This window comes from Arvicola amphibius, chromosome 17 (genome assembly GCF_903992535.2).
Source record: "Arvicola amphibius chromosome 17, mArvAmp1.2, whole genome shotgun sequence".
NCBI classification, from domain to species: Eukaryota; Metazoa; Chordata; class Mammalia; order Rodentia; family Cricetidae; genus Arvicola; species Arvicola amphibius.
This window is the reverse complement of record NC_052063.2, coordinates 37311417-37330497: the sequence shown is the minus strand read 5'-3', so window position 1 is coordinate 37330497 and position 19081 is coordinate 37311417. Positions and strand designations below refer to the sequence as shown.

General features: G+C 46.8%; 2 pseudogenes; one reads left to right on the top strand and one right to left on the bottom strand.

The window, feature by feature from the left end:
• Positions 1–1263: 1263 nt before the first annotated feature.
• Positions 1264–1913, bottom strand: LOC119803548 (annotated as a pseudogene).
• A 2598-nt stretch (positions 1914–4511) lies between these two features.
• LOC119803651 lies at positions 4512–8751 on the top strand (annotated as a pseudogene).
• The last annotated feature ends 10330 nt before the right edge of the window (positions 8752–19081 follow it).

Sequence of the window (19081 nt, the reverse complement as noted above, 5' to 3'; positions counted from 1 at the left end):
CTCTAATTGGCAGTGTGGGTGTAGGACCAGGCTCAGGATGGGAACATTTGCTTGCCTATTTGCTGTGTCCTTGTGTTTATCAAACTACCACAACACCTTTGTAAAAAGCAGCTCTGCAGAGGCCAGAGTTCCTATCCATCTATTTTCCTTGGCTTTTTTTACATTGCCCAAGTCTATTTTGTTCTTATTCAAGCATAGAAAAACCCTCCAGGCAGGAGAACTCTGCTAACTACAGAAAAATACAAAAAAAAAATAAAAAATAAAAAATTACTAATAACACCATAGTTTCAAGTCAGAGAAGTTGGTTTACTTAATTTGTCAAGCACAAAGGAAGTCCTGTGCCCCCAGAAGTGAGGTCAAGGGGGCTCAGAATGCCAACTGGAGATGTTCAGTTAGCTAGGAACTCGCCCTGGCCAAAGTCTTGGGCCTGCCAAGTTTGTCCAGGTCCAGACTAAACGGATGGGAGTAGTTGAAAAATATTAGTGCTTGGGTAAGCATCATTGCAAAGAGTGGAATGGGAAGAGAAAGAGCCAATCAGCTGCAAAGCCTTAACAACCCAGAGGCAGGGAAGATATGGCGTGAACTGTAGGTCCAGGACCACCTCTGAATGGAAGACCACATAATCAAAGAGACTCAGAAGGTACAGAGAAAGCATCAAGCGGAGGTGGCAGTCTAGGCCATTCCCTCAAAGCTGAGTGTGCCTCTGTACCTCCTTATCAGGCGCCATCTGAAAACACAGCGCCTACAGTTTACCTTGGCATTTACCTGCAGCTGAACCTTGTATTGTTCTGTTCTACAGTCAATGTGGTTAAGATAGAAACTATGCTTCCCTAATATTTTCCCCTAAATGGCTCTAGGTTAGTGCTGACTGGGGACAAAAATTAAGTCAAAGTTATTATTCTCTGATGGCTGTCAGGAAGAATGAGAACCAAGGCTGTACAGATAGGAGTAACAGACCCAGATGCTAGGTGAGTAAGTCTTTGATAATAAGGCAACTAACAGCTTGCAAACCGAATAAACAAACACCAGCTAAGTGAAAATCCACGTCTGACTAAGAGAAAATCTTCCCCCCTCCCACCCCCAGAAAAACGAAATCTGAACCCGCTTGCTGCCCTGGTGTCTCTGCTCTGGCTTTTGCTGCCCTGTGCCCTGTGGCCAGTAGCTTTCTGCCTTTGGTTCAGTGGTTCACCAAATCCTGCTGCACCACACAGTTTTGTTTTTTGGGTTTTTTTTTTTGACGGTCCTAAATTGTTTATTGGGTATGAATTGTACAAACATTACATGTATTAGCGGTAACGGTGGAGCTGCAGAGTGTTGCGCCTTCTCCAGGCTGCACGGCGAGAGCCACCAATAGTGTGGTGGAACTTGTGGCCCTTTCCAAGGCCACGGCTCTTGCGGCCTGCAGATGTCAGCCCACGCATCTCTCTGTGCTTGTGGACCGGTTTGGTGATCCATTGGGTGTCAGGGTTTCTTCTGATAGCTTTATGGAATGGATCGATGAGGATAACCTCAAAAAATTTGTATGTGGAATCTTCGCCAACCCAGTAAGAATTCAGGACTCTCAGAGCCCCACAGTGGCGTCCAGCTCTCTCCTCAGCAACAGTCTGAAGGCTTCGGGCAAACTTTAGTTGGTTCACACCATGATGGACAGGCTTGCCATAGGTGCACCCTTGGGCACCGGGCGTTTGCGGCCACCACGGCGGACGCGAATCCTGTATATGACGTAACCTTGCTTGGCCTTGTAGCCCAGCCTCCGCGCTTTGTCGGGCCGGGTAGGGCGGGGAGCCCGGTGCAGCGCGGACCGCTGGCGGTACTGCCAGCAGCGGACCCTCAGCAGAAAGCGCATCACGTCCGACTGCTTCTTCCGCCACAGCTCCTGGATGTACTTGTACGCGCCCATCTTGGCTCACCTGATGGCCGCCGCCAGAGGAAATGAAGAAGCCTTTCTCCCACAATCCCTTTTGTGGCTCCTCACCACACAGTTTTTATGCGTGCACCGTGCACCTGTGCTCCAGCGTCACCGCAGGACTGCACCCGGCCACTGGCATTCTGGGGTTAATTATCCAGCACGTGCTTCGTTGAACATAAGAGACTCTAGGCAGTGAAAGGGCAGCCCCTGCAGTTAGGGAAAATGGGCACACCTTGCGGGGGACTCTAAGTGCAATCCTGCAATCCGTAAATGTAGTGGGCAAGGAGGGGATTCTTCTGACCAAATTCCCCTGACACTGAACTGGGAGAGGTGGTGCACGCCTTTAATCCCAGCACCTAAGAGGTAGATTTCAGTAGATCTCTGAGCTCTGGGCCAGCCTGGTCTACAGAACGCGTTCTAGGACAGCCAGAGCGACACACACACACAAAAATCTTGGCGGGGGGCGGGCGGTGGAGGGGGAAGGAAAAAGCCCACTGGTCCTGGAAGGAAAGCATGGACATCATTGTGTGTGACTGAGAGCAAGTCTGGGTGGGCCATTCGAGGGTCTCAGCTACAGTTTGTATGGATATAAACAAATATATTTTCTGAGATGCAGGAGTCCTATTTTGAACATCAAATCATAAATTTATATTCGTTTAAGAAATGGAAATAGTCTCTATACTCGGTTGGCTTGTCTTCATTTGTGTCTTAGTGTCTGAGAAGGAAACGTCACCTTAGACAAGGAAGGCATTTGAATGCACAGATGCACTTTTCTGTATCCAGGTATGATGCACAACATACAAGAGATGGTCCTTGATGCTGGGGCCAGATCAGGCCAGAGGTGACTGAGGGGGCGAGGGGGAGGGGCCTAGTCCTTCTGGGAGGGGGAAGGCATCCTGGCAAGAGCACGGGCAGCTTGTCACATTGTATCACAGTCAGGAACCTGAGAGTGGAGAGAACTGGGACCAGACCATAAAAATTCAAGTGATTCATTTTCTTCAGCAAGGCTACTAAAGGTTTCACAGTCTTCCAAAGCAGCCCACTGGCTGGGGACCAAGTGCTCAGGCCCACGAGCCTGTGGGGACATTTAGCATCCAAATGACCACACACAGCCAGCCTTCAGCCATTTTGATGTGGGCATGTGGTTATTTTGTTTTGGTTGTAGTATTGTAGTAGGGATTTAACAAGGGCTGTGGGCATGCTAGGCAAGGCTATACCATTGAACCAGGTCCCTGTCCTAGAATGAGAATTGTGTGTTGGGGGTTTTAATACAGGGTCTCACTATGGATTATTGGCCCGCCTCAGACTCAAGGATCCACCTGCCTCTGCCGCCTGAGTGCCAATCAAAGCCATGTACCACCACAGCCACTCTGAATGAGTTTTGCAAAGTTTCAGTGCAGGGATCCCATTTGTGAAAGCAGAGCATGAAGAAAGGCAACTTGTGGCTCTGCTTCTCCAACATAAATCAGCATTGTTGTCAGGACCTGGATAGCTCCCTCTTCAGTTCTGGAAGATGAGCCACTTTCTCTCCTTTACCCACACATTTTGCTATGGGGCTATGTTGGTCTGGTGACTGAGAGGTTTGCAAAGGCACAGGTGTACCTCATTGCATTGGAAGGTGTCACAGGGTTTCCAGGGTTGTGAAGAGAAATGGTGACCATGGCAACTCTATTTTATTACTTTATAAATACCAATCAAAATTTCTACTTCCTCCCCTCCTCCCACTTCCCTTCCCCCCACACAGTCCTGAGAGAAGGCAAGGTACCTGCCCTGTGGGAGGTCCAAGGCCCTCTCCTCTCCATCCAGGCTCAGGAAGGTATGCATCCAAATAGAATAGGATTCCAAAAAGCCAGTACATGCAGTAGAGACAAATCCTAGTGCCATTATCATTGGCTTCTCAGTCTGCCCCAACTGTCAGCCACATTCAGAGGGTCCAGTTTGATCCCATGCTTGTTCAGTCCCAGGCCAGCTGGCTTTGGTAAGCTCCCATTAGCTCAGGCACACTGTCTCAGTGGGTGGACCAACCCCTCGTGGTCCTGACTTCCTTATTCATATTCTCCCTCCTTCCGCTCTTCAACTGGACCTTGGGAGCTCAGTCTAGTTCTCCGATGTGGGTCTCTGTCTATCTCCATCCATGGCAACTCTTATAAGGAAAACATTTAATTGCTTAGTTTCAGAGGTTCCGTCCATTATCATCATGGTGAGGAGCATGGTGGCATGCAGGCAGACATGGTGCTGGAGGAGTAGCTGAGATTCCTACATCTTGTAGGCAGCAGGAAATAGACTGTATCCTAAGCATAGGAAACCTCAAAGCCTCAAAGTGACACACTTCTTCCAACAAGGCCATACCCACTTCAAGTCACACCTCCTAATAGTGTCCCTCCCTATGAGATTATGAGGGGTAATTACATTTAAACTACCACATTCCCCTTAAAGTCCACCCCCCACAGTGACATTTCCTTCAACAAGGCCATACCCATTCCAATAAAGCCACACCTAATAGTGCCACCCCCTATGAGATTATGGGGGCCAATTATGTTCAAACTACCGCAGAAGGTAACAGCCCAGTGCAGAGGACTAGCTAAGTCCTTGTCTGAATGGCATGACAAACAGCCTCACTGCTGCTATAGAAGCTAAGCTACATAAATTAACACAGTTTATTCCAGCTGCAGCAGAGGTGGTCCCAGAAGCCCTCAAACTGCACAATCTGTTTGATACCCATGTCTGCATATTACAGATTTTCTCCTTTATCGAAGAAAACACATTTAAAGGCACTATGAACAGGGCTGGAGAGATGGGCCAGCAGTTAAGAGCGCTGGCTGCTCTAGCAGAGGACCTGCATGTGGGTCCCAGAACCCATATGGGGTGACTCATAATCACATAGAACTCAGGCTGCAAGTCTCTGATGCCCTTTTCTGGCTTCTGCTCCACCACAGTCCCATGGCTAACATGTGCCCACAGCCATGCCTTATGCTTCACACAGATGCTAGAAGTGAAAACTCAGCTCCTTACTCTTGCACACTGAGTCATCTCCCACCCTGGTTGGCATTTCTTTATGTAGGCTCCTTCCATTTCAAATAAAGCCTGAATTACACTTTTCTATGTTACTTCAGTTTAATTCTGAGCCTCCTGTGGGACGGTAGGGTGATGAAGGATAGAATTTTTCAACCCCTATTGTAGGCGTAAGTAAGGTAGTCACAATAGATTGGAATAAAGGATAAATATTTATTTGGGAACACTCACAAAGGTAGAGAGCTGGCATGGTCTTCTGCCTTAGAGACACAGGAAGCTGGGATCAGATCTCCAACTACCACTTGAGAGCGAGCATGCTTCCTGTCTGGGCTTATCAGTCCACATGTAGTACCTCAGACAACACACTAATGGGCCAGCACCCCAAGACCTATTGGTGGAATGAATTCCCAAAACAACTCCCTCTTTTGTCTAAATAAGAGGGTTCTAAACCTAATACAAAACTATATCCAATAAGAACAAAGATCAAGTATTATTCAGGAAAAAGGCAAAAACATACACAAAAATAGAACTACAACCATCATAAAACATCAGGCAAGAAACATGTACTAAATGTCCAATCTAAGGTAATTAGCAAATAACAGATTTCAATAGTTGTCTTATCCTGAGGAGTCTAAGTCTTGTACCTAAAATGCCTTAGCTATGTTGTGTTATGAGAGGATATTATCCATGGCTGCCTAGTTTTCAACCCCATCAAAGATTTGAGGAGGAAAATAATGTTACTATGTTACCTGAGTAAGCAAGCAACTTCCAAAAGGTACAAGAAATGATACAAACAACTGGCTGGTTACCTGGGCAGTCACCCAAAGTCATTTGCAATGTTGGGGCAACCAGCTTACACTGAGGCCTAGAGTATCTGACAGACCATATTTAGAAGCAGCAAGATTTGAAAGACTGTCCTACCCCACCTTAGCAAAGTTCAGCAGTCACTTTTGTTGTATCCTGTTTTTTCCAGTTTGAACAGTGCACAAATTGCACTGAGGCAAAGCAGTTCTTTGCCCAAAGGCCAGTTTTGCCAATAAGTGGCATAGAAAACAAGCTCCAAGTGGAGTGTCTTTGGTGTTCAACATTCTCAAGAATAAATCTGTGCTGCCAGGAGCAACCATGTCTCATTAACACAATCCTGAGTTATTTAAGTGCCATGTTCTACAGGTCTTTGAAGTGTTTGAAGATCACCTGTCTATGCAGAGTGCATCTCTATGCATCAAGACCCTAACAGTACTAGAGGTTATGACAAACATGGGTAACAATTAACCTGTAATTCTTAACCTGTATATCTGAAAGACTAAAGCTTCATATAACAATCTTTAAGAAGATGTGAGCACAAGGACAATGACCTCAAAATTGTATTGATATAAAAATATCTTGATCAGATGTAGAAATGTGTAGTGCAATATGATAAAAATATCCTAAAATCGCATCAACATGCAAAATATCTTAAGCAGAGGTAGGAACATACAGTATAACAAAATATCTTTACAATATTTGTACACAAATGTAAATATAAATAACATAATATTAAATATAATTTAATTTATTACAAATATGAATTATTATCAATATACAAATGGTCTGAGACAGGAATACAAAGATAATATTACATATGTATCAATATACAAATCTATATCAATGTAAATTGTCTATAATGATTAATTCACAAATAGATGCATTAATCTACCTATTATCCCATCCCACCAATTCCCCCTTTTGTTTCCCCCAAAAAGATTCCTGAGCCTAAACTTCATATTCTACCCCTAACCCTATACAACTTATAACCAACCCCTTACAGATGGGCAGTATGTGGAGCCACTGGCAGTAGAACCAACATCTAATTCTAATGCATGAGACCATTTTCTATGGAAGGATACCTTACTCAGCCTAGGCACTGTGAGAGACAGGGGGAAAACCTTGATCCTGCCTCAAAAATGTGATGGGACAAATTTGACTTCCCATGGGAGATCTTACCATCTCTGAAGAGTGGATGTGGGGTGGGGTGGGGTGGGGTGGCAGGTGGGGTGAGCAGGAGGAGAGAAGGGAAGGGGAACTTGAATAGGTATATATAAACAAATAAACAAGAAAGCAAGCAGGCTGAACAAGGTTTAGGGAGCAAGTCATTAGCAACACTCTTCCATGGTTTCTGCATCAGCTCCAGACTCCTGGTTCCTGCCCTGCTTAAATTCCTGTCTTGACCTCCTCCAGTGAAGAACTAGAATCTAGAAGAGATGACTTTATCACCTTTTGTCAGTCAGCTTCAGAAAGATTTAAGCACTGAAATGATTAGAAACAACATTGCTCAAAGGAAGTCATCTCAGAGGAAAACAGACAAGGTATATGAATGGAAGAGGCCTTCAGATTCATATATAAGACTGTAGACTGTAACTGTTAACAACAACTGTTTGCCCTTAGCTCAAAATGCCATGGACTCATAGCCTAGATAAAGATTTATATCAAAATTAATGTCAAGCCATGTCTAGCATGATCAACTGCAGACACACTGGAGACATATGTCTGATGAAAATCTATTCTCATGCATCTGATATGATTCTAATAATCTGTATCACATGAAAAAACACATGCTGCTAAGCAATCTTTTCTATATAAAGGATGAGCTTCATGCCTAATAAAGATACATTGAGATGCAATTCCTTTGAGTCTTGTGTCTGGCATTCAGCAACTCCTTACCTATTCCCGAGACCCTGTCCCATTGGTCCCAGTGCTCCAGCTGAGCTGGTCCATAGCAACACCATCTGGCCAAAAACAAACTTCTGAAAAGAAAATATTGAACTGTAGTTTCTCTTACATCAACCACCTAAGAGTTGCGCTATAAGAAGCAACACCTCTTCACCTCTACCGTCCTCCAGGAAGCCGCGAAAAGCAGCAACCATACATGAGTGCATCTCCATCCACGTTAGCCAGGCTGGTGTCCAGATCGGCAATGCCTGCTGGGAACTCTAGAACGTGGAATCCAGCCTGACAGTCAGTACCAAGTGACAAGACCATCGGGGGAAGAGATGACTCAATACCATCTTCAGCAAGACACCTCCGCGGGCACTCTTCCTTGAAGCTTGTGCCACATCTTACGTGAGAGACCATGCAGACTCTACAGGTGGCTTGACGTGCTGTTGCTTGAAGAATAGTCCAACTATCAATTTGTTTTGGTACTGGCGTTTTCTGGAGTGAGTTCTTCAGACATCTCATGTATGCTATCAAGATGTCTCCCTTCCAGGGGCATACTGTCATCTATGAAGTGTTCGTAGACCCGGAACCCACAGTTATTCATGAAGTTTGCACTGGTACCTAACGCCAGCTCTTCCACCCTGAGCAGCTCATCACAGGCAAGAAGATGCTGCCAACAACTATGCCCATGGCCACTACACCATTGGCAAGGAGATCATTGACCTTGTCTTGCCCAGAATTTGCAAACTGGCCGACCAGTGCACAGGTCTCCAGGGCTTCTTGGTTTTCCACAGCTTTGATGGGGGAAGTGGCTCTGGGTTCACCTCCCTGCTGATGGAGAGGCTGTTGATTATGCAAAGAAGTCCAAGCTGGAGTTCTCCATCTACCCAGCCCCCCAGGTTTCCACTGCTGTGGTTGAGCCCTACAACTCCATCCTCACCACCCACACCACCCTGGAACACTCTGATTGTGCCTTCATGGTAGACCACGAGGCCATCTATGACATCTGTCATAGAAACCTCGACATTGTGCGCCCCACCTACACTAACCTTAACTGCCTTATTAGCCAAATTGTGTCTCCCATTATTGCTTCCCTCAGATTTGATGGAACCCTGAATGTTGACCTGACATGTTGATAAAGTATTGTTTTCAGATATTCTTGAAAGCAGGTCCAGCACAGCAGAAGATACTTCGTGTCCTGGAGAACAAGATTCAGGTGCCACCATGTGGAGACCAGACAGCAAGATCATGCCAGACACATCTCCTTTGGTGATGTCCTCATTGTCTTGTCTCTTCTGGACCCTGGAGATGTCTGCATCTTCTCTCCTCAGAGCCCTGGAGATGTCTTTATCGTCCCCTCTCCTCAGAGCCCTGGTGTGACCTCATCGTCCCCTCTCCTCAGATGGTGTGACTTCATCGTCTTCTCTCCGCAGAGCCCTTGAAATAAACAGCATCAACTTAAAAAAAATTCAAACAGTTTTTTCTTCATGTCATTAATTTAAGAATGTCATACATTTTTAAATTGTTGGAAATTTTGAAAATATGCTTTAGTGTTCACTTCTATTTGGTCTATTTATGTTGTATTACCTGATGTTTTAATGTTCAGCGCTCCTCAAGCACTTCTGTGGGGACACTGTCAAAGCTGCAGGCTATGTAAAATAGTAACATAAAGCAAATATTTAAAAAGAACAAAAGAATAAAAGAACTCGGGAGGGAAGTGGGAGTAGGGGAGGAAGGAGGAATTTTGATTGGTATTAATTATAAATTATTAAAAATATTTTAAAGAAACAATGATGCCAGGCAGTGGTGGCATGTGCCTTTAATCCCAGCACTCGGGAGGCAGAGCCAGGCAGAGCTCTGTGTGTCTGAGGCCAGCCTGGTCTACAAGAGCTAGCTCCAAAGTTACAGAGAAACCAGAAAGAAAGAAAGAAAGAAAGAAAGAAAGAAAGAAAGAAAGAGAGAGAGAGAGAGAGAGAGAGAGAGAGAGAGGGAGGGAGGGAGGGAGGGAGGGAGGGCGGGAGAGAGAGAGAAAGAGAGAAAGAAAGAAAGAAAGAAAAGAAAGAAAGAAAGAAAGAAAGAAAGAAAGAAAGAAAGAACCAAGGAAATGCCAGGTGGGGTGGTACACACAATTGATCCCAGCACTTGGGAAGCAGATCTCTGTATTTGAGGCCAGCCTAGTCTACATTAAGTTTTCCTTTATCGAAAGAAAAACAAAAAACAAAACAATGAAGTAATGATACATTTAATACATGCTGAGGTTTTGTTTGAGACAGGGTCTTACTATGTAGTACAGGCTGGCCTGGAACTCTTGATCTTCTTGCTGTAACCATCAGGGTGTGGGATCCCTGGTTTGCCTCATCCTTCCCAGCACTCACACACACACACTCACACACTCACACACACACACACACTCACACACACTCACACACACACACACTCACACACACACACACTCACACACACTCACACACACACACACTCACACACACTCATACACTCACACACACTCATACACTCACACACACTCATACACTCACACACACTCATACACTCACACACATACACACACACACCTTGCTATTTCTTATGGTGCTGGTGTTGAACCCAAGCCTGGTGAATGAGGCAAACACTCTTGATTGAGCTACACTCCTGGCTTATTTCTTACTTAACTGAGTAAGAATACTGAGCACCTACTGTGTGCTCTACTCTTGAATAAGCTATGGACCAGTTAGCCACCTCCAAGACAATACACAGATGCCAGAGAATGCTATCCCAACTCCCCAGGGGTGAGCAGGGATTTTTTAGCTGAATTTCAGAGAACAGGGGCATGTGCAGCGTGGGCTACAGTTGAATGAAAGAAGAAACTCATGCTCAAGAAAGTGAAGGTAAACCAGGCAAGGTGTCCGAGTGGGCAAAGGTGCCGAGCCCGACGAGAGTCAGTCCCCTTCGCCCATAGTGGAAGGAAAGAGCTCCCAGAAGCTGTCCTCTGACCTCTACACAACAGATGCATGCCCACACATAGGTAACTAAGAAAGCAAGGTCATCACGGTATAGTGGCACCACTCCTAATCCCGGCACTCAGGGGGCAGAAGCAATATAGCCAGCCAGGGCTACATAGTAAGGCCCTGACTCAAAACAAAACAGTCGAGCTGGGCAAGGCACCAGAGCCTGAAGAGTTGGCAGTTTTGGATTCACAGCCCTGCACACATTCAAATGTCTAATATTTATTCCCAGGTTCTCCGATCTTCTGTGTCCTCCGAGATGAAAGGGGGAGCAAATATTGTATAATTGTTCCTTTTGTATTCTTGGCCCCAGATCCAGCCCTTCCTCATAGTGCAGCTTTGAAAAGCCCAGCACTTAACTGAAATTAAATTCCTGCTTGTCAGTCGAGCAACGGACAGCACGGTGTGTCGTGGACGCTAATATCAACAACAGCAAGAGAGGCCTATTCACTTCAGCTCAGCATGTAAAACCCCACTCAGGCTGCATGAAGAATCAGAGGAATTCCCTAGTGAACTGTGAGCCACTCTCTCTACCCTGTGCCAGAGAACAGGCAGAGGTCGTGGTAACCAAGAGCCAAGACCGAAGCAGGTCACAGCACCCATTCCTCAATCAGTTTAAAAATAACAGCAGTGCCTAAGCAAAATAGTATTTTTCTTCTAAAGGAAAACCTGGAGAATTATACTGGGATGTGCATATAAACTCCAAAGATTACTGGTCAAAAATGTAACATTCCTAGAAGCAAAATAAACAACAAAACAACCCAGTAAGGTGGCACAGTCCTGAGATGGTAGAACTCAGGAGGCTGAGGAGCGACGACAAGTCTGAGGCCAGTTCAGGCTGCAGCAGACGTTTAAAGCTAGGCTGGATGGGGTGCAAGACTCTGACTAAAAACAAACAAAATCCCCACAAGTCTGTAAGGCTGCACCTTCCCAGTCCTCAAGCATGCGGCACTGCTGTCTGTCCCCTCTGTGGACAGACCCCTTCACCCCATGCCTCTAACAGTCAACACTAGAGATTTCCATCTTAAGGTGCCTTTAGGCCAGGCTTGGGAGCGTGCTTATAACCTCAGCAGTGCTCAAGAAACAGAGGCAGAAGAATGGCAGCTTTGAAGCTAGCCTGGGATACTTACATGTCAATCCTCTTTTCTGCTTGGAAACAGAAAAGCCCTTTTCTTCATACCACACAGCGACTAACAATTTCATGATTTCCCTGACTTGAAGGCAGACGTAAATATCTGTCCCACTCCATCCCTTTAGCCCTTATTCTGCTGTTACGTTGGAAACCACCTATGTCATGACCTCTCTACGTCATCCCTGGCCCAGACACCACTACACCTTCAGCTCTTGAGGGACCTGCAGTCAACTTGGATGACAGGAGCAGCAGAGCCTTTTGGACAGAGGAAGACAACTGTCTCTGGTATCAGGCTATTTCTTGGAACAGGAGTAAGCACCCATAGAAACCCCCACCACCACTTAAGGCAGTAAGGGCCATCCCAGGCAGTAAGGGCCACCCCTGCCGCCCCAGGCAGTAAGGGGCACTATTACTATGCAGAAACAGACACAAGGGTCCACTGAACTTCACCTTGACCACCTCTACTTTCCTGCCCCTATTCTTTATTTTTTCTTATTAATTTATGTGCATGGGTGTTAAGCTCCCAAGGAGCCCAGAATATGGTGCCAGGATCCTGGCTTTATTTCCTCTAGCAAAGTAGGATCCCCTAAAACTGTCATGTGAAATATAACATGGGACCATTGCTGTGTGACTGGAAGGCAGATGACACATGTCCATGCGCTAGGAGCCAAGGGGGAGGGCAAAGGTGGCAGCTGTGACCCACTCCCTACTGCGAGAGCCACAGATCAGGGCTCTGCAGGGACAGCATGGCTGCTGGGCTGGCCTCTCCTAGAAGGGTGTATAAGAGAAGAGAGGAATACAAAGCATCAGATGACACCAGACCCGGGGTGGAGAGACCCAGTGATTATGCAAAGCTTTCCTTGAGAATTTAAAGGGGACTCCTTTTTAACAACTGCTACTGAACAGCTGGGCAGGCCATGGGGCAGCAGACATTCGGCTTTTACCTACATTAGGCAAGGAGAATCAGCTCATTATTGTATGTCACCCGTCTCTGACCCTCTTAAGCCTGAAAATGCTCGGTCAGCTCACACCAGTGTCCCACACGTCAGTTCCAGGAACAGTTTCATTTAATTGTTTCCTTGTTATCATTTTGAAGCCGCCCTGGCTGGCCTGAAACCCACTGCTTTTACACTCCTGTGCCTGTGTGGGGCCCACAGCTGCTGAGGGTGCTTGTGGAGGCCAGGGGACAACACTCCAGAACTGGCTTTGTCCTGCCACCTTGTGGGGCCTGGGATGCAGGTCATTTGGCTGGCACACATGCCCCATTGCCAAGGATCTCACAGAACAGCTTCACTTAACTGCTCCTGCACTCAGGTTCTGAAGCTACCTACCCATCTACCATAAAATTGAACCTAAGCTACTTATCTCAGCATTTAGGGCCAACTGTAGATTCTTCAACACTTTACCCAGCTTTGTGGGTGCAGGGGGTGAGGGGACTAACACCTGAGCCTAAATCCAATTGCTGTCTCTCTAACTGGTATTTTATTTTCAAGACAGTTTCTCTATGGAACCCTAGTTGTCCTGGAACTTGCCTTGTAGACCAGGCTGGCCTCAAACTCAGAAATCTGCCTGCCTCTGCCTCCTGAGTGCTGGGATTAAAGGCCTGTGTGCCATTGCTGGCTATCAGAATCTTACATCTGCATTAGAGGAGGAGAGCACCAAGAACACAATGTAAACTCTAGGCGTGTTAGCGCTGAGCCTGCGGCAGCTCCTGGCTCATTCTGGCCGCAGCCAGACTCCTCAGGCACATCTGAGGAGCGGAATGATGCTGGCCTTCCTACCAGAAAAAGATATGGGCTTTTTTGGTTTTTTTTTTTTTTTAATGCAGCTTAGGAATCCAAACATAAGTTATGCACTACAGTATTTTCTGAAGATTCAGGGTTTTGGTTTTGGTTCTTGGTTTTCTTGTTTTTTTTTTTTTTTTTTTTTTTTTTTTGGTTTTTGAGACAGAGTTTCTCTGTAGTTTGAGCCTGTCCTAGAACTAGATCTGATAGACCAGACTGGCCACGAACTCACAGAGATCTGCCTGCCTCTGCCTCCTGAGTGCTGGGATTAAAGGCATGTACCACCATCACCTGGCAAGATTCAGGTTTTTTAATTAGTGGAGCAATTTATTTTCTTCCTAAATATGCTTTTTTATCTTTTCATTGAAATATAGCTATTGTGAATACATGTATGTGCTAGTATGGCATTCAACACACAAGATCTAGGGTATAATATGTAGTATTAGTGTTTTTAAAAAATATTCTTTGTGCACGAGTGTTTTGCTGCATCTGTGCACCACATGTATCCCTGGTGCCTGCGGAGGTCAGAAGAGGGCATTGGACCCAGGGGAACTGGAGTCATGGGTGGTTGTGAGCCTCCCCATGGGTGCCGGGAAACAAACCGGGTCCTCTGCAAGTACTCTTTAACCATGGAGCCATCTCTCCAGTCCCAATGACAGATTCTCCAAAACAAACAGTTTGGGTGCTGCTGCCCATCACCCTAAGTGGTTTAAGTGGGAGAAAATGGAGAAATCAAATTACCAATAAACTGGTGAGATGCCAGACATTGTCACACGCCTTTAATCCCAGCACGTAGGAAGCAGAGGCTAGCCTGGTCTACACAGTGAGTGTCAGAACAGCCAGGGCTGTCTATAAGACCCTGTCTCAAAAACATTAATAAATATGTTGACTGAAACTGTCAATTCACTGTTTTCTGTGCTGCCTTTATCTTTTCATACTCTGGGGGAAGATTTGAGTATTCTAGACTCTTCAGAAAGTTCTAAAAAGAAACATTTGATAAGTGTTGTACACGCGGATGACAGGTACACAGGAAAAGGAAGAGTCGCATCAAAATGGGTAAAGCTGGCTCCAACCCTTAGCTTTAAGGAGAAGAACATGGATAACCTTGAGAATCTGAGGAGGAAAAAAAAACCGTAGATCTTCCCTTTAAACAACAACAAGCAAGGGGCGGGAGAGATGGCTCAGCAGTTAAGAGCACTGGTTGCTCTTCCAGAGAACCCATGTTCAGTTCCCAACACCCATATGGCAACTCACAGCCATTTGTAATTCCAGTTCCAGGGGCCCTGTCGCCCTCTGTTGGCCCAAATGGGAACTGCATGCATACCAAATACATGCAAAACAGCGTTACACAGAAAATTTAAAAATTCCTGCAGGGCAGAGAGGCTGCTTCCCAGCACCGTGCTTGGCTAGTGTGCAAGAAGCCTAAGATTCGACCCTCAGTGCCCAGAGAAAGATGTTCCTACGATAAACACCATTTCAGGACGAAAACACAGCCAAGCGTTCGTGTAAGCATCATGTCATTGCTTCCCAAGGGCACATGGAAGACGTTAAACTCGAAAGTCCCCTTTCCTAAGGCCTCTTTGTCTTTTATCTTTGCAAGCTTAGAACTCTACCTGTAGCCGCTCAGGCCTTGGGGAACAACTCACCCTAGTGCTCCTCTCTCCCCAGCACGGGAGCCACTCCCTGTCTTTCTCAGCGCCCTGCCTTCCTGGCCTGTAGCCATTCACATCTGCCAATCCAAACCAGGGCCTTTCTTTACCCCAGTCTGCTCCTCTGTGATTTTTATCTGGTAACATGGCTTCTGTCACTGCCACTGGAGCTGAAACCATGATCTCATCTTAGAACTCCCTCCTGGCTTCCCGCCACTGTCTCTGCGCCGATTGCTTTCCGTGTGCTGACTGGCCTCCAGCTCGAACCTCCGCACCTGGCCTGCACTCTGAAAGCCCTCCATGGCGACTCATGTCTTTCAGATCAGAGTTCAAAATCCTTTATTTAAAATGCAAAGCTTCCTGGGCAGTGGTGGAGCACGCTTTTAATACCAGCACTTGGGAGGCAGAGGCTGGTGAATCTCCAAGTTAAAGACTACCGTGATCTACAAAGTGAGGTCAAGGAAAGCCTCACTTTCAAACTGACAAACCGTTTTTGAAAAGCCAAATAAATAAGAGCAAAGCTTGGGCCCATGAGAAGGTTTGATGTCAAGCCTGATAACCCCTTAAGCCTCTGGCACGCACACAGTTAGGACAAAACCAGTTCCTACAAGTTCACCTCCGACCTACACACCTGTGTGTAATGGGCTGGAGAGAAGGCTCAGTGCTTTAGAGCTCTCGTTGCTCTTGCAGAGGACCAGGGTTCAATCCCTAGCACCTGCACGGCAGCTCCCAACCATCCGAAACTCCGGTTCTGGGAAATCTGATGTGCTTTTCTGACTGCCATTGCTGCACAGATGATTATACGTTTAAAACTGTCACACACAAAATAAGATGAATAAATGTAATAGAAAGTTAACTCAAAATTAAATAAGATACAAGGTCAGGGCTAGGGATGTAGCTCAGCGGTAGAACACTTGTCTAGAACACACAGGGCTCTAAGGTCCACAGTTGTACACAATGCACAGGTAAAGAGGACCCAGCAATGATGGACATGCTTAGTGGGACAAGGCCCTGAATTCAGCCCTCAGCCCCCAAATAAAAACGTTGAGATAGAAAGGCAGGCTCCAACACTGTGGGGGTGGGGCAGAGCTCTAACTGCCACAGACCATTCCTTAGCTTCTGCTCCCACCGTGGCCTCTGCGGAGTCCCAGGTGCGTATCCTACAGTAGCCACGCACATCCTTCCCGTGGGTCCTGGAGTTGCCGCTCAAGAGTTCCCGAGGAACTTAAGTGAGAATACAAGGTGTTTTATTGTAAACAAAACTTCTAAAGTTTTTGCTTGTAATTCCCAGAAGATACCTGGTTTACACCTGGGAAAAGGGCAAGGCCACGCTCGAAGATCTTCCATGACTGGTTACACGTGCACCACTGACATTTTCTCACTTGACACCACCTCTGTATAAATAGTGTCTCTGTGTGGACCAGCCTCCTAGCAAGCTCTAAGTCCTGGGCCTCTGGATCCTCAGCTGGCAAGAGACTTTACCTCCGGGGTGAGGTCCCTTTCTCTTTTCCTGTCTTTCTACCCTGTTTCAACACCAGCAGAGGAGAGAAACACCTCTCTACTTCAAGTTACATGGTCACAGACACTAGCTTGAAATCGGCCTATTTACACCATAGAGGTTGGCAAATGTTACAGGTTAGCCCCACCGCCACCCCCACCAGGGCAGTAAACAGCTAGGAGCACAGCCCGGGATGGGAGAATTGTTTTCAGGTGGTGTCTCTTGGCATTACACAACACAACACAGGCAGTCTGCCTAAAATGATTGAACTTAGCCTAAGGAGAAAACAGGGCAACCACACTCAAATGCTGCAAAATAAGCAGCTTGGAGCCTGGGATGGTTGCACGCCCTAGGCCACGGCTTTGCTTCGCAGAACTGTGAAGGGGAAAGGCCTGCACTGGTAAAATATCAGGGTCGTGAAAGTTAAAGTCAATTAAGGCATTCTTTCAAGTCACGAGGACATGACAAGCCACATGACTGGATCCTAGAGAAAACTCCACGCGGGCTGGTACAACCAGTAAAGTGCTTGCTGTCAAGCCTGGTGGTCTGAGTTCGAGTCCTGGGATCCCCATAGTGGAAGTGGCCCCAGTTCCCACAGGTTGTCCTCGATCCTCTACAGGTGTGCTCCTCGCCCCCAAGGACAGAGAAATACAGTAAAAAGTGCAAGCCATTTTTTTTTGTTTTTGTTTTGTTTTGTTTTCTGAGACAGGTTTTTCTGTGTAACAGTCTTAACTGTCCTGGAGTTAGCTCTTGTAGACCAGGCTGGCCTTGAACTCAGAGATCTGCCTACCTCTGCCTCCCAAGTGCTGGATCTAAAGGCATGCGCCACCACCCAGCCACCCTTCTTTTCTTTTCTTTTTTTTTCTAGACAGGTGACAAAATTTGAGTTTCTTTAGTTATGCAAGAGAATGCCCCAAATGCACCCAAAAAGAATAGGGAGGGAAAACAGTCTGCAACTTACCAGAGAAGAGGAAGAGAGAGCGAGGGAACACACACCAGAGTTCTGGTTAAAAAGCGTAAGGAAAAAAAAAACATGTGAACTCTACTTGATCGAAGGCTTTCACGCTGAGATGGGTGGAGCTGGAGGAAGGTGCAGGCAAGATGGGGAGATCTCTGCAGACTCAAGAGTGTCGTCGTGCGCAACAGAAGCCAGGACAGGTTGCATGCTCACGGCCTAGGGTGCAAGTTATCTTCTGGCTGGCAGGCTGTGCCTTCACTCCTTCCCACCCCGCCTCTGGATTGGCCCAGAGGCAGCAGTTCTTTTTAAGGGCTGTTGGTGGACTTGAGTATCCGTGCAGGCTGCAGGGGGGACGTCTCCTGCAGGTGCCTCTGCTGAAGCAAAGGGGTTTCTAGAACCCTTGAAGTCGGGATAACTGGCTTCCTCCTCATCTGCTGTCCATCTGATTTTTGGTTATCGGAAGACATTTTTGCTCTGTATCATTCATGTTTCCATTAGGTGCTGTTTTATTTTGTGCTTGGCATTGGATCTAGGGCTTCATGCATGCGAGACAAGCGCTCTTCCACTGAGCTGCAAGCCCCAACTGTACTGTGCTAAGTGCTCTTTTGCTCTTACCTGCTGTGTCCTTCCATCCAGCCCAGAACTGTGCCGGATTCCTAAACTAGAATTGGATCTTGGCTTTGGATGGGATTTCCCTGATGGTACCCCCACATTTTCCTTCCCTTCAGTCCTGGGCAGGGATATCTAAGAGTCACAGTCACAGAGGCCCCAGGAGCCCCCTGAACAGTCAGACTTTCTTCTAGTCGGGTGTGGTGGCACACAACTTTAATCCCAGCACTTGGGAGGCAGAAGCAGGTGGATCCCTGAGTTCAAGTCCAGCCTGGGCTACAGAGCAAGTTCCAGGGCAGCCAGGACTATCTATAGCATAGATCTATACCCTGTCTCGAAAAAGCAAATGAAACCTAGAATCTTCCAAAGCCTGACATTCGTGGCAGCTGCTGCTGCTTCTGGGTCTTCAGCAGGAGGGTGGGCGAGCTCAGCCAATGCCAGCTGGCCACTCCCTCAGGGTTGTCTGTTTTCCTGTGATCATCAATTAGCTGGAAATCACAGGGATCTGTGGCAGCCTTACACCTGTGCTGCTCAGGCCCTGCAGGAGAGTCAGCAGGCAGTGGGACTGGGCTCCAGCACGTGCAGGTATGGTTCCTCTTGCTGGGTTTGATTTTCTGTTAAAAATCTCATCTATAAAGTGGAGCTACTGTTTTTGAATACCATGCGCTGCATGTGTGTTCACATGTTTAGGTGGGCTGTGCACACACCAAGCTAGAATACTGTGTGCTGCGTGTGTGTGCACATGTAAAGGTGGGCTGTGCACACACCAGGCTAGAATACCATGTGCTGCGTGTGTGTTCACATGTTTAGGTGGGCTGTGCACACGCCAGGCTA